We start from the raw sequence: 17,415 nt of genomic DNA, 5'->3' as shown, positions 1-17,415 counted from the left end.
TGTTTTTCGAAGGAAAATTTTCTCACCCTCCCCTAGAAAATTGGAGGGGTAGTCGGCCCCGCCCTTTGGCAAATTAATAAAAGAACGCGGACGTCAACCGCAGATCGAAGCTTTCGTAACAATCTTTAGCCTCGGTCTGAGATTGAGGAGAGATCATCCCGTCTCGGCTGATCGCTACATCCAATTGCTCTTTCACCTTTTTCTACTCGATTCCTCTCTTTATTACTCCCTTCCTCCCTTCCTCTCGCACACAAATTCCGATAATAAGTGTTAAAATAGAGGCGGAGGCGGAACGATCAAGCGATTACGTTTCTGCGTCACCACCTTTCGTCTCTGCGAAATATTGATAGAGCCAAACCCTCCGTGGGAAGTGATAATTAAGAGATAAACTTTCCCCGCTTGTTCGTTCCAGTCTCGGAACTTCTACGTCAAGCTCACTTCCCTTGAGTCTTGACTGACGGTATATACAGGCTACCGAGGTGGGATTTTCATCAGAAAGAAGAAGAAGAAGAAGAAGAAGAAGAAGAAGAAGAAGAAGAAGAAAAAGGAGAAAAAGGAGATGTGTTTGATTAATAATTTTATCAGACGCCACTAATTCCGGTATCTCTTTTTTTTCAGGAATACATATTTTGTGCGTTCGAAAATATTTGTCCGGTGGGAATGGATTGGAAAATTGAAAGGTCATGATTATGTATTTTAAAGATCGCGAAAAGCGAGGTTAAAATTAGACAAAATGTATTTTAAAGGTAAGGTGTGACAAAATTTACCTATGAATATAGAATTAGAATTTTGACTTGCTATATTTTTCATCCGTTCTAACGATTCGAGATTTTCGTTTTCTATAACACTTGGAGCTTTCTACGTTTTGAAATACTTTGAAATTGAATTTTTCATCTTTGAAATTTTGATGTTTTAACCATTTTGTTTTCCGAATCCTCTGCGTTTACACCCCGCGCATCAATTTTACCATTTTCAGATCACTTGTCGATTTACGAATCGAGTCCTTGACTCGAAATGTTTCGCTGAAGTGAGTTTTCGGTTTCGATGGCGTGCGAAAAATTTGTCGTGGTAATTTTATACCACGAAGGAAACCTTCAATGACATGTAATTCTCTGCAATCATCGTGATAAAATTTCACCTCGATAAAAAATATCAGCCGGTATTTTACCTTTATTTATCTTTCAACATTTCCATCATTTTTACACAATTTTCAACAGATTTCCGTACAACGCGGGTAAAACGTTTCACGCTTAATTAAACCGAGTAAAATCACAGAAATATAAAAGTAAATATGTGATAAAATATGAAACTAAACACGAACAATGATAATTACGAAAATTTGTCAATTATAAGGGGAAAATTTTACACATCGTTTAACTGTATCTATACTCTAAAAATACTGAGCAAACAGTCCATCATAATTATCCCGTAAAGTGAAAATATTTTTCTTCGATACTGGTGTTGAAAAATTATCGTAACGATGTTGTACCTTCGCTTTTTTTTTATTTTTTCTTTTCTTGGAAAAAAAAAGAACTTGCTCGTTGTCATTTTTTAAAAACGGGCCAGACGACTCTCGTATTTTTTAACCTATATATGTATTCACACGTACGACGCTGAGACAAATTCAACCATCTGTATTATACATGTATACCAAACAACGGTAATTTATTGCCCGTCGTTTGCAATATATCGCGATTCGCGAATGAAAAGTACCCGTCATTTTAGCGCTAGACACGCAGCACCGACATGTTTCGATACGCGAACACTAAGCGGATACTTTTACTTCGCTGTCGGCGGAAATAAATTTAATAACGTTCTCGATCGATGTTGTAAAACAAAAAATAAACAAATAAATAAATAAAACACAAAAAAAAAGAAGTACGATACTCGCTTTCCGCTGTAATTAATTCGATCGATTGTTGCAACAATATGTACATATTTTCAAATCTAGTAGATATTATAAATTTAACGAGATTGAGAAAAAATTTTACGCGCATCATCGGATAATCAAGCTAATTGATTGATATGATTTTTATTTTTTTATTTATCGTTATAGTTTGAATTCACGTGTAAATTACACTGACCATCTTTAGTTTCATATTCCATATCAGAGAAAACTTTTCTACAATTCGTGTCGATTTGTAGTGTAAAAAAAAAAGGAAGAAAAAAAATAACAATTCTGCAAACGGTTCGTTGAAAACACAAATGGCGTGCTTGCGTTGTTTGAAGCGTGGATCGCGGTATTTATCGATAAGGAAAGTGTCGGTTATGCTGTAAAATAGCGATAAGCGTAAATTCAGAATGATATATATCCTTAACGAGTGTGTATGCACAGTTATGTACGTATTATATATATATATATATATACAGGCATGGACGGCGAATGAATTACATCGACACGTCACACGATGATCTTATACGTAACTTTTAACCCTTTGAGTCATAGCGGTGAGCATTCTTAGCAAACTGAGAGAAATTTTTAGTTCCGGTTATCGCCCGGTCCTTAACTATTTTCATTTTTTACCACAATCGACAAAATAAAGTTCTAGGTAGAAAATGAAAATTAGTTTTCTAGCTGTTACCAAAAAGTCTAGCATCCGTTACTATTCTTTCTCATTACGATCACTGTTGCTATATTTTCTTGTAACCGTTGCGAAAATTTAACGCTTGTGCAAGAATAAATTGACGTTAAAGCCTTGTTTAACTAAAAAAGTAGAGTAAACCTCAGAAACTGATTTTGCGTTGCAATGACCAAAAAAGGATCGACGATAGCGCAAAATGTTTACGCGTACCTCGTTTTTCCTAATCCCAACAACATTCAAACAGTTTTTTTAAACGATACCTGTTTTAGTCAACGGAAAGTTAATCAATCAATTGCTATAATTTCGTCCCAATCTTGAGTAAAGATTATGCAAAAGATCAACGCTCAAACATCGAATTAGAATGTAAAGAATTACTCGTGTCAAAAATTTTTTTTTTTTTTTTCACAATTCCTGTCGAATGTTCAGCGCAAAATAGTTTTACAATTGCGGTAAAAAAAAGAAGGGTGAATAGAAAATATTTACAGGTCAGATCTTGAACGATTTTTTGCGATAACTCTTAACATTTTTTGTTTGTTTGTTCCTTCTTCTTTTTTTTTTTCACGCAAAAAAACAGCATGGTCGACATTTCGCGTGTCGAATAATTGCTCGTTCGGGACGAAAAAGATAGGGGAAAAAGGGGTTTAAATACTAGCCTCAGGTATCGACGGACGCGTGAATGCATGTGTGTAGATATGATCCATGCAACTTGACTGCAGTGGGTCTATATATGGGGCATTCCACGTCAATTTAACCAGGGTCTGAACCCTAACCTTTTGGATTTGGTCCGCGATTTTTTATGCTGGTGTTTGAATTCTGAAAAGCTTTCCAACTTTGTTCAAACGCCCCCATCCGGCGTACTCAGAGCCATTTTTCAAACGATGATATTTGAAAATGATACCGATAATTTGGTATCAATTTTTCAACTGATTATTAATTTATTTTTCAGTCGCGTTGATTACTTTTTTTTCAATCCATAGGTTGCAACACATTTTCCCTAATACGACAACGATTAGTGAATTTGAATTGAAATTTGAAAAATAAGTTAAAATACAAATTTCAATTACAATAATTTTTTTTTTTTTTTTCTCTCTCGTTGCGAAAGAAAACTATTTTCCCGTAAAGATGTGATTTTTCTTTGTTTTCACGACTATTGCCAGAGATCAGTAGAAAAATGAAACTCACATGTCGAAAAGCTGGATTTATTTTTTTGCCGTGAATTTGAAGGGGAAATTTTTTTTTTTGAAAAACTAATCGAGGTTAAGAATTATTTGAGGAATCTCAGTTGCCTGACCCTTTCACTCACACATTTTTTAACTCAATATTTTGGCCTGAATTTTTGCCGCTGGTTACGAATCTTAAGTCAAAATTTGACAATTTCTAAATTCAAGATGCCGGATCGAATATGGGGGATGTAAAATCGGCAAAAGTGTTGAAATTCGATGAGTCCGGTCTATAATTGTCAGAATTTTTTGGACTCGCTGATCACGAATCGGAATTCTTGAATTTTGATTGTTTCTAAAACCAAGATGTAAGTAAACTGCGACAAGGCCAGGATGTATGGAAATTTTTAGTCAAGACGGTGAGAGTTTCGTCACTGTGACTGAAAGGTAGATAAAATCGTAATTTTGGGTGGGGAATTTGCAGAATCGCCCATATGTATTATACAACATCCCTTGAGGAATCGGTGCAGAGTCGAGGCGCCCGGCGCCCACTTCTCACAACCGGCACGTATTCCTGAGATGGAAGGAGGAGGATCGTAAAAGGATTACGAGAGGCACAGGCTGGGGAGAGAACTTCAATTTCTCGTATAATGCCTCGACCGTCTTCGACTGTGCCGAGTGCAGTATCATGGGAATAAAATGGCACACCCCCCTCACTCAATATTGCCGCCCCCATATTCCGCCGCCGATGATGGGGAATCAGAGATTGCGAGAACGGCGAGAAGTCGTTAGATTCGTCATTGCTGCGTAAGGCAAGAAGGGTTCGGACGGCTTCCGGAAATCGGCATCACCGCCACGATCTTTTTTCTATATTCACAGAAATTTTCTCACCCCCTCGGATTCGAAATTGGATTAAAAAATTGGAGTTGAAAAATTTTTTAATGTTTTTGAAATGTATCTATTCCTTCAGATCGGACTGTAATTCGCTGTACAATGTTTTTTTTTTTCTACTTTTTTTTTCTCTCTACCGAAATCCGTTTTTCGTCCGTCAAAGTTTAAGAGTTGAAAGAAGCTCCTTTACTGGGCGATGCGATTTTCAACCGTCTATCAAAACATCGCTGTCGATATGAAATTTCAATGGAAAATTTTCGAAATTCTTACTCCCTGTTCTGTAATCGCGTATCGCTAGATTAATTATAAATTTTTAAAAACGAAACATTTTTTCACCGCGTTGGGTAAAATTTATCAGACGAAATTTTACTTATATCGATATTTCTCTCTGTCAAATTTTCAAATCGAATGTTATATTGTTATTGGAATTTTTATTTTTTTTTTTATTATATTTTTGTTCTTTTGTTCTTTTCAGTGTTTTTCACGATTACACGAGGAATCTCAAATTTGGTTTATCGGATTAATTTTTCAGTTTAAACGTCCGTACACATCGCGTTGAATTTCGAATTCTTAAAGATGTCCGACAAAGAGATATTTGATTAGTTTCAAATTTTTACAACTTATACTTTGATGCGATACATCTTCTAAGAGTGACTTGATATCTATAAACGACCGTAAACTTGTTCTGTAGCCTGGTAACAGCGAATTATGAATTTTTTTTATATCCTAATAGCGCACGGTTCAAATTTCGAAAGAAAATATCGAAAATGAACGAAGTTACAAAATTTAATTTTATAAAGAACCGGAGTAACTAACCAAACGCTTGCACCAAAAAAGCGCGACGGGGCTTTTCCAAAAAATTGCGATCCTACTTTTTTTTTATTTCTGATTCAACTTCGATCATGATGATTTATTTTTCGATTATTAATATTTTATAATAAAATACGAGGCGCTGTAAATTTGTTTTCTATTTTTCCAATAAAATTTGAAGCGTGTACGTATCACGGTTACTATAAATATTCGATTAAAGTAAAGACTGCAGTACACGCAGCACTCGAGATAAAAACAATTTGCGAAAATTAGCTTTTTTTTTTTTTTTCTTTCTTTCAAGCACCCAGGTGTAATTCACCCCCCCCCCCCCCCCCCCCCCTCCCCCCTTTTTAATTATAAAATTTCCAGGGAAGTTGTAATTATTTTCTGAACAAGCTTAATCTCTCTTACCAAGACAAAAAAAAATAAAATAAAAAACAATAAAAATCAACGATGCGAACGAAGGTCAACAGGCGTTTTAAAACCCGTGATTGTTTACTCCAATATTTAGTAAATAAGTCGTTAAATGTGACAAGATATTATCTAACGATCGTTACAGAATGATTTCAATTGTCAGGACTTTAACTTGACCGGAGAAAGGACAAAAACACATTTTTTTAAGTGAAATGTGTGAAATTTTAAATGTTCTCAAGAGACTATTGAAAACCTCAAGAATAATTTTATACTTTTTTTTACAAATAAAAGTGCAAGAAATTTAAGATTGAAATAATATAAAAAAACAATTTCAGAAACCCTGACGCTTGAAATGTGACACCAACGATTATTTTTCAACTTTACACGAACACTCAGTAATTTGGCAAATGAGAAGAAAAAATTCCACAACTTTCTAGTAAAAAAAATGTAATTAAGATTGAAAAGAAATGTCGGGCCGTGATTTGTTATTTGTTGAAATAAAAAAAAAAAAGAAATTTGACAAATACCTCGATAAAATACCTAAAATAAAAAAATAATAAAATACAAAAGTTTTCGGGTTTTACATTCTGCACGTTTTATTATATTTTCTCAATCATTTTCATTCAACTTTTCAGAAAGTCAATTTTTGACCCGAAACTGATTTCTTTTGTGCATTTAAAAAAACTTTCCCCATCTAGCAATAATAAATACGATATAATCGTTAAGCCTTTCACCGATTGACCATAATTATTGCGGTTTCAACATTTTCGTAACAATCATAACGAAAATAAACTCTCTTCAAAACGAATCGTAAGTTGGCAAGAATTTTTTTTTCATTCAATCGTAAAACGATGAGCTTTATTTCGAAATCTTTTGTTTTTTGGCGTTGGTTCTTCTTTCCGTCAAATTCTATTCAGTCGATATTTACACGTACCGACGTACTTTTTACCACAATTTCAGACGAAACCAAGCAAATTACAAACAACTGGTCGCACAAAATTGCTAAACTCGTGATCGAAACTGATATTCCGCTATTTGAAATTTCGCGCGCGTTTTTGCCCGCGTTATTCGCGGCCGGAAATCGCAGCAGCAGGAAACTAAGATAGACGCGACGAGTGACGGGCAACGGTTAACTGACGGCGTGCTCGAACCGCTACCCCGAATGCCCCCCCCCCTCCCCCCCCCCCCATACTTCCCCTCGGTTTCCCCCACTTTCCAAAAATCTTCCCTTCTGCAACCCCGGGAAAGCTGCGCAAGCGCAAAATGCATTCCCGCCTTTAATCCACCCGTCATGCGAAATACCAGACACCTGTAAAACACCCACGCCGATCTGCCTCCTTCCCCCTCGCCCCCGCCCCCCATCCCCTCTGTTCGCATTTTTTCACCCGTCGAATCCTCCCCCCTTGCAGAAATTTTCTTATAAAAATGCGTATCTTGCCGAAGTTTTAACATTCTGACTCTTGCGTCGAGCTTTTTTTTTTTTTTTTCCATTTCTCTTCCTCTAACGATAAAAACAGCTTTTTGGTTGTTTTTTTTTTTTTTTTTTGGGTCGTAAATTACAACGACAGCGCAACACTCGACTGGTACCAAAAAGACAGTTGGTTAAATCGGTATGTTAAATTATTAAAAGCTCGAGCAATTCATGTTTCAATTCAATTATATATATATACATATATATGAGACAATTTGTGAAGAGAAAACAAAACGGCTCAGTTTTATTGTTTTACGTTCGATACACCTGGTAAAAGATGTGAGAAAAACAAACGCAAAAAGAAATTTAGAAAGGAGACTTGCGTTGAGTTTTTTTTTTTTTTTTTTTTTTTAAATTACTTACGTCGAACTCACGACCGTATTTTCACCCACGCTCGATTCTCTTTCGTTGATATACCGATCTATATGCGTGCATGATTTCTCAAACAGAGGGCAAAAGAAGCAGAAGGTAATAAAAAAGGGAAAAATACGAACGGTAGAAAAGGTTGCGTCTAGTTTTATATGTGCAGTCATAATTTCAGGCGATATAAAGAGAATTTCAAATTCTTCCCTTACCGTCGAAGAAAAAAATCCCCCTGTAAATTCTTTGAAGGTTCAATATATTGTCAGTGCATTTTATATTCTGTATAATATGCGTGGGAAGAAAAAGGAATGAGGATCAGAAAAACGTAGAGGAATAGTGAAAGAAAAAAATCAATAAATGAATAAAGAAACTCTGTTCAACGATTTAATCATGATTCTAGAATTTGTCGTAAGATTTTATAAATTTTTTAATTGTTAAAAAAAAAATAATTCTCTTACCTCTGAAATTTCATCCGGTAACATCAAGAAATTTTCGCCATCTTAATGTAAGAATGTTTAATACTTGAGAAATATTTTTTTCGAATTCGTACGATTCACTTCAGTTTTTTTTTTTTTTTTTTTTTTTTTTTTTACTCTCATCAGTCATTTTTCACGATTGTGACAAATTATCGCTCCATGCATATCGTGTATCCGATATCGTCGTTTTTCTCGAACCAACAACGCAAAACCGAATCAAAAATATTAAAACAAATTAAAGGCAAAGATGAAAATAATCTGTATTTATCAATGTGTTTCTCTTTAGTTCTTCTTCTTCTTCTCGATTTCGTTCAATTTTTCGTTACGATAATAACTGTAACGTGACCAAAAGTAAAGGCAGTGAAAAAAAAAAAAAAGGAAAGGTGTTCGATAAATCTCATCTGCGTTTCAAGCATTGAAATCGTTTTTTCACTACCTGACAATCAATTTCCAATTTTGCTTGAAGTAAGTTTTCCTTTCTTTTTACCTTTCATCCTTCTTTTGGCGCACGTATATCTCGAGTTTCATACGCGTTTTCGATTATTTATTTTTTCTTGCTTTCATTCTTTCTTTCTTTCTTTCTTCTTCTTTTTTCCACACCCTTTTTCATCGTCGATGAAAATTATCGGCCCTCATTTGTTACCTGCGAATATTTGTAAGGCGCTGTGTCTGCACGCGATACCCGATTATATAATATATATATATACATATATCTATATATATATATGTATATATCTATAATATATGTTTATATGTATGTATGTATATATATATATGTATATGTATCCGATCAGGCCTTCCTGTGCAGGAAGAATCAGGAATCTGGAGTATACGTAACGCTGAATGGAATAACAGATTATAAGGCTGCAGGAATATATACTCGGAGTAGGTGTACAATCTCGTTAACATGCTCGCCGTGTTATTTTGGGGAAAGACAGAGATTGATCGTCGAGAATCGTCGTTGTGTTAGTTCTAACCACGTGTTTCACGCTCTTCCATGTCTCTCCGTCTCTCTCTCTCTCTCTCTCTCTCTCTCTCTCTCTCTCTCTCTCTCTCTCTCTCTCTCTCTCTCTCTCCCTCTCTCCCTCTCTCTCTCTCTCTCTCTCCCTCTCTCCCTCTCTCTCTCTCTCTCTCTCTCTCTCTCTGGCTCTCTGTGTGCGTGTCTGTCATGAATTCAAATTGCAAATATTGAGTGACGTTCCAGCCGCCCCGAAGCTAACTTAATGAATTTTTTAAACACGCGGACCTTCCGTTATGCCAAATTATGTCCCTCGTTCTTTTTTCTTTTTCAATTCTCGCACGCTTCTGGTTTAATTTCAAATTCGTCGGGTATCGGATGTAAATTTTTTTCTTTTCTTTTTTCTTTCTCTCATTCCGTTTGAAGATATTATCGTTGGTCAAACGGGAATTTTCAACCACCGAAAATCTAACGACGATGAACGTTGTTTTGGATTTCGAATTACGTGTAACGAAAAAAATATATATATGTACCATAACTAATCGGATTATACAAAATTTGAAACCTGTTTTCACCCTCTTACTTTTTAGTCTATGTAAATATGTATATATGTATGTATATGTATTCAATAATTCACCTAAATTGCGGTTTCCTTTTTTTTTTTTTTTCTTTCATCCCTTTCTTTTTTCTGTTGCCTGCGAGAATTTCGTTGAGTTCGGATTTGAGCGAGAAAAGAAAGACACGGTCAGGAGTGCAAGCTTAATATACATGAAAGAAATGGGAAAAGACAAGAGAAAATGAAAAATGAAAACGTAAAAATAAAAAGATATAAAAACGCAACATTTCGGGAGATAAATTGTTGAAGCTGCGAGACCCGCCAAGGACTGAGTGCCTACCCTGGGTTTATACACAACGCATATACATATACTATATACATATATATACATACATATGTAATACACCGTGTTTTGTGATTAATGACGAAAGCGTAACGGAACCTTGAAAATTAAAAATATCGCTTACCTACTGGGCGAAATGTGATTATGAACGCCCTATGGCCTAATTATTAACCTTGTTGAAATCGCGTAGCGCTGCATCGTAACATCAATTAAGATTTCTAATACTTAATTGGCTCCTTTATAATTATAGTAACGCCCTGTAAATATGTTATTTAAACGTGATTTATCGTTTTCGCTTTCCACAGGATTTTATTGCAGTAAATATCGTTGCCTTTTTTTTGTTTATTTATTTTTTTCACCCATGTTATAAAAGGAAATGATCGTATTGTTTGGTTTAGCGTAAATTTTAATTATCTTTCTAGAAAATGTAACGAACATTTTGTGAATACCGATTATTAAAATCGATTGCGCTAACAAGTTTTCAGGCATCCCGACAGAATTAATTTTCAATTTGCGATCCATACAACGCGGCAGTTTTAAATCGAAATTGTTCAAAATTGTACGACATCGAAATTTTCAATTTATCCTGAAAAATTAACTCGAAATTTTCTAACCAACGGAAATTTTAACACCGGAATCGAAGTACAATCGGATAAAATGATCTCGAGAATTTCATATCAATTATACGGATGTGATGAACGATTTTGATGATATTAATTAGCGACAAGACGTTGAATAAAATTTTTTGTCTTGAATCGACACCGACGAGAATTCATCTGATGTAAAAGTCAGGGTTGTAAATTTTTCAAGGAAGACATTCGGATGTCACCTCGGTCCGCTTTTCTTACCTGCCCTTAATATTCACTTTCCGTATTTCTGCGCCCATCCGTCTAAGCTGATATCGATAATCTCCGCGCGATAATCACGGTTTAAAGTTGACCCAATTCCGAGTAATTTACGCCACTTTTCGAAATTCGCTGACATTACTTCAGAACTGATTCAACTCGCGATGGTTCAAGAAAAATTGCAGTCATTTCAATTTCGAAGAGAGAAGAGTTGGAAGAAAAAAAAAAAAAAAAAGAAAAAGAAAAATTAAAAGGCTTATAAAGAGGTCGATAGATAAAATTATTTACGTTATTTTTATTCCAACATTTTTCACCATACTCTCGGCACTCGTGATCGAAAAAATTTGGATAGAAAAAAATAAATAAATAAAATTATCCGAAAAGTTTCTAATTGGCGAGGAGAAAATCAAATTTTCTAAATGTTTTTTGCAAACTTTGCATGAGATTAAAACTAGAATAAGCATAAACGTAAATGCAGCCAACTATTCGGATTATTTGATTTTTCTTTCTACCAATTCAATAATATGAGCTTAAAATTTCGAAATTGAACGACCTTTCAGAGATCATGCTTTTATCAATCGATACGAATGATAGAAAATTTTAGGAAGCGATCGATCCAAAGTACGCAGGCTGGGCTGCTTCGAGACTACAAAAAATTTTCCAAGTCCGTCAAATGGAATTATTAGGCACGCGCAGAGGCGGGAAATTTGAAATTTTTACAAATTCAATATCATCGAGGAAATTGGTAGAATTTATTGAATTCAGGTGAATCTGATTCGAATCTGGTAAACGGAATCACACGTGTTTGCTTATTGCCGAAAGTGTTTTTACAAACGTGGGTGCGCCGAAGTTTATACACCGTGTCTGAAATGAGTCTGCGTGACTGAGCAAATTTGCAGCATACGGGAGAGTCGAGCAGTGTCTGTGTGTGTTAACCCTTTTCCAGGGAATGGCGTGACACGGTTAAAAAATCGAGGTCTGGATATCGCTATCTCGATCTGGTCTAGCTACCCGCGCCTCAACCCCAATCGATAAGATATCCTCCACTTCTGTTGCAATACGTAACTTGTCGGAAGATTAATTGGATTCTGATAGATTTTAATTAAGGCCACTCGACGCATGCGTCGCGGTTTCGTTCTTTTTTTTTGTCCTCTTTCTTTCTGCTTTCATTTATTCTGCTTCTTTTATTTTTCCTGACCTTTACGTGACAGTTTTTTTTTTTTTTTTTTCTTTATAACGGTAGCAGCGACCGCCGAATTTTTTCATTTCGTGTATAATTTTGACGAATCTCGACAATATCATCGAATGCTTACTCCAAACTTGGCAATTTTTTTTTTTTTGCGAACTAAGGTGAATTCCCTTTTTTATACATCGGCGTTAAAAGAAAAAAAAAAATATATATAATACAACGAACGTCGTTACAATTTTTAGGGTTCAAATAATCTTGAAATAACAATAAAATGTGATAAAAGTTACCATTTAGTCCGATTATAGCTTCCGATAACACATTTTCTGATTATTGTAACATTGAATTTGTTTCTTTTAGTTTAATAAATATTTATAGTCAGTTACACGATTGCTTGATATCGATTTACCGTTTCGCAAACATTATATTAGAATACAACTGACGAATTAAACCTAACAGTGAGATAAAATAGATTTTTCCCACACTAGTGCGCAAAATAGTACATTCCCGCCGAGAGCGGGTATTCGCCAATACATCGAGTGATGAGCGATTGCAAGGATTTCCATTTACACAGATTTCATACAATTTCACGTGATTTCATGTGATCTCGTGTGAATTTAAAATTATTTTAAGCGATTTCAAATGAGTTTTAAGTAAATTCAAGCGATTTCAATCGATTTCAATTGATTCGAAGCGACTCTGAAATGACTGCTTTTCAAAGTGGTTTGCGATTTCAACAAATGATGACGCGTGCAATTTTACGGGTTTTAAAAAAATTTCACGGGATTTCAACCGATGACACCTAATTTCAAGCGATTCCAAGTGATTGAAAGTGATTTCTTTTAAAGTGGTTTGCGATTTCATAGGATTTCAAAAGATTTCACGGGATTTTAAGCGATTACACGTAATGTCAAGTAATATTAAGCGATTACACGTGATTTCGAGTGATTTGAAATGATTTTTAAGTGACTGCTCGTTGAACTGGTTTGCGATTTCAAAAAATGAATGCACGTGCAATTTTATGAGATTTAAAAAAATTTCTATATTTTAAGCGATTGCACGCAATATCAATTAATATTAAGCGATTACACGTGATTTCGAGTGATTCCAAGCGATTTTAAAGAGACTGGTTTTATATGTACCACTTCAAAATACTCCTCCGATTCCGGCACTAATACCGGAATTAAATCGAGATATCTGGGACACTACGAAAATATATTTCGATTCGATTCCCGCACTAGTGCGAGAATGAATAAACTATTTCACGCACCGGTGGTCGGATATAAAAAATAGTGTACGTATAAAACTTTTCGTGCCTCACTTACGCAATTCTGTAGTTACAGCCACAAAACAAATTGTCATTTTGTACCTAAAACAGTATTTATCACTTATGGTAGAAAATGAAAACATCTCAGAGCTGTTCAATTACCAACACTAGAAATTTCGATTACACTTTGCTATTCACGACTCAAGGAACGCCCTGTATAACGGATGAAAAGCCGCTGCATGAATCTTGTTGCGGGTTGCAGAAGTTTGTGCTGCAGTCTCGACTAAGTTATCTCTGAGTAGTGCGGCTAGGAGGTTCAGGACTGCACCCTCCTCGCATTGTTCCAATATTGCACAGTGTTAAAGTCGCTTCCGGAACGACGTTCACGTCACTCACGCGATTGAGCAAACGTCAAGCTTGTTCAGTTCCACAGGAATTTCTATCCTGGGTCACGTCGCTCCTTCTTCCTCTCCGTCTGTTGTACAACATCACCCTTTTCCACCCGCAACATCAACTTTTCAGTCTCGGTGTTCGATGAACAAAACCGTGATGTTTTCGACCATTCTGTTCAGTTGATGTCGATTTTCATTGCGTGCAAAACTTTCTTACGTTCCATACAATTTTGTCTGAATCGAATTTCTCTCAATATATAGTTATGGACTAAATGATTCTCTTCCATTTTTTTAAACAAGTCTTGTTACTAAATAAGCTCAGAAATAATTGGTCGTTGGTTTTTTTTTTTTTTTTTTTTTATTTTACCGCAATAATAACGATTGACAGAATTACTAAGCTTGTATTAACAATTCTCTCTCAACAAGTGAATCTAATTTGTTATTAATTTTTCATACTTTTAAACACCGGGATTCTAACCATTATCATTATCATTATTAGCATTAATTTGGAAATTTTTGTACAACCTTAAAAATGTATCGAATCACGCGGAGGAAATAATTAATGCAATATTTTTTCAATATCGTTTGTACTGACCGTTTTTACTGTGGATTTGCCAAAAACGATGTATACGCGAAAAACATGCGCGTTGTGTAATGCGCAGATCCGGATCTATGAGTGTAAGTAAATTAAGTACCGTTGTTCCGCTAGTGATTACACCACAGGATAACCACTATTTTAATTACCTGGCTTTATGACCGTGCAGGTACTCGAGTGCGATTCGTGATCTCGTTTGAAAGCAGAAACTCTTGCACGTATGCGTAGCGTAATTTATTCATTTAAACACCGCCGACTTCGTTCGTATTCGTTCGTCTGTTTTTTTTTCCCCCCCATTTTTCACCTAAAATTACCGCAAATTAAACTATAAATAGTCACTCCGCAGTGGTTAGAGTCGAACCGAGAGCTCGTTAAAATCATACCGATGCATTTTTCACGATTTCTTCTTATTTCACTTGCATACGGAGATTTTAACCTGTTTGTTTTATTAAATCGCAGTGACAATTTTCACTCGGAAATATATCATTTTGATACCGTATGTGATTTGTATGAAATTTTTATGAAATTATTTACACTAAACCGTAAAAAACAAACGAAAAAAGAATATCTGCGGAATTTAAGGAAAAAAAAAAAAAATCTGACACACAGCACAGTCGAGTATTTTAAGAGTTATTAAATACCTCGGGTGAAACGACAAGGCGTCTTTTTTTTTTTAACGAAGTCACGTAGCTGTACCGGAAATAAAAGGATAAAGAAAGCGAAAAGAAACGAAGGGAGAGAAAAAGAGAGAGAGAGAGAGAAATGCGTGGGATTTAAAAAGAAAGGATTTTTTTTTCAGCTAGCTTGACGTTCCCTTACCTAAAAATACCTGCCCCGTTTAAAATATTTTCGAAACAATTTTATACCGAAGAATTTGCGTCCCGGACAAAACTGTGCAATTTTTGTTTGAAGAATGTTTTTTAAAAAAAAACAAAAAAAAAAACGGTACCGTCCGTTGCGTTGTGGAAAAATCGTCAAATCTTAAAATTCATTATTCAACTAGAATTTTATCTATTTCAACTAAATAATTGTACAGAAAATTATTGAAAATATTTACCGTTACAGAAGTGACAAGAAATTCAAGACTTATTTTTTTTTCTGATCGTTGCTTAAAAAATTATTCCTCACGATATTATTGCTTCCTGAAAAAAAATTTAAACTCCGATCTAAGGACAATGAAAAAATAAGTTTGCTTGAAATATCTAAGCAGTTTTCATATACCGATTCTTTGTGCTTCATTGTTGCTGTTGTTGTTGTTGTTGTTGCATCATATTGCTTACCTCACGTTTGAATCAATTATTATTTATAGCGTTTGTCGAAAATTATTTTCATCAAACATAGCGATAAAAATATTTTCCCATTCGATTCTATGCTTGGAAAAAAGTTTATTTAAATTTGACAAAGTTTGTAAAAATCAACTAATTTTTCCAAGTGGTGCGGGTGAGTCTAAGTTTAAAAAAAAAAAAAAAAAAAAAAAAAAAAAAAAAAAAAAAAAAAAAAAAAAAAAAAAAAAAAAAAAAAAAAAAAAAAACGGCTCTTCTTTTTGCAAGTTTTTGGTGAATTTATGCTTGGGTTATTTTTGTTTTACATTACTTTTGTCGTGGGTTATTTTTGCTCGTGTTATTTCTGTCATTGGTTATTTTTGCTTGGGTTATTTTTACGTCGCTTGTTATTTCTGGGGCATTCGTTCCCAGCGAGCTACGTACACGATATACCCCGCCGTTAATAATCCACTCTAATGTCCCACGGTCAATTACCCATTGGAGTTAACCAAAACGGACCTGTCCGAGAACTTTTCCTCGTTCAGCAAACACTCTCCTTTGTAGCCGGGAGCTGGAAAGTGGAAAGTGGAAAGTGGAAGCTGGGAAAGCTCCAGGAACCAGGAACGCCTCGTAGCTTCCAGCATCTGACAGAATTACGACGAGGGGATTCCGCGGCTCGGAAACTCGTCTACGTATACCTTGAACCGTCGGTCAAACCCTTCTCCTTCTCTCCTTATTCCCTTTAACGATCTCGAGATGATGCCGAGTAAATCGCCGACGAACAAATTCCGAGTCCTACAGTTTCGACCGATAAGACGCGAGTTTATCCTTATCTTGATCCTCGTTTGCTTATTTTTATCTCGCTCTCTCGCCAATCTTTCGCTCGTCCAATCGTACCGGTGAGAAAAAAAGTTCGCTATTTTTTATTTCAAAATTTTCACACAGGATCGTATTGAAATGAATATTTTTTCGCGTCAACTACCGTTGACGAATCAAATTTAGTTTTCTTTTATTTCTTTTTTTGGGCTCACGATTTTTCGATGGAAATTTTCCAGTCGACGTTGAAACATTTTTGCAGTTTGTATCAAGGAACACAGTTCTTATTTTTAGAAACAAAAGTGTCTTCTCTCCGATCCTTTTCAAATTTCTCAATCTTCGCGTATAAAAAAAAAAAAAAGAAAACTGCGACGCGTGTTTGAAATTTTACACAGATAATTATTTTTCCCATTTATATTACGATCAAAGTGAGTGGCAACGAAATCAGACGAGATCCCGAATTGAGAGGCGGATTTTCTTCATTCAAATTTATTATCCGTATATAAATTTGGCGATGGAAATAATCAACAAGTACTTGTATCAAAGGAGTTTGACGGTACGCTCTGAATTTTCGAAATTACCCAGCTACGAACCCGGAGAATTAACGTCTCACCGCCGGCTGTAAGTCAGGTAGCTGACGACACGAGGCGTAAAGATAGTTTAGTGCTTTTCCCTCGTTTCATCGGCACTGTGACAAAAAACAGACGCCGCGTCTTGCTAATAAACTTTGTGTTTTAGGTGCCGCTGATGCTGCACGTAGCTTTCCGACAGGATTTATACCGTCTATGCTTTAAGATCCGCGTGCTCGTGATCTTTTCGAAGGAAAATCTTGACTTGGACTAAAATTTCTGTGTACCGAAAGTTGCGGAAATAATCTTCCGATTTTTCCTAGATATCATGAAAGCCCTGGAATCAGTTTTTTTTTTTTTTACCACTCATGATTTCGTGAGTATTGATAAACGCAATTTATAAATTCGAATTTAATTCAATTTTCAGATAAATCAAATTTTTCCGGGCCCAAATGCAAT

The sequence above is a fragment of the Neodiprion lecontei genome, chromosome 3, assembly GCF_021901455.1.
Source record: "Neodiprion lecontei isolate iyNeoLeco1 chromosome 3, iyNeoLeco1.1, whole genome shotgun sequence".
NCBI lineage: Eukaryota > Metazoa > Arthropoda > Insecta > Hymenoptera > Diprionidae > Neodiprion > Neodiprion lecontei.
This window is presented reverse-complemented; position numbering follows the sequence as displayed.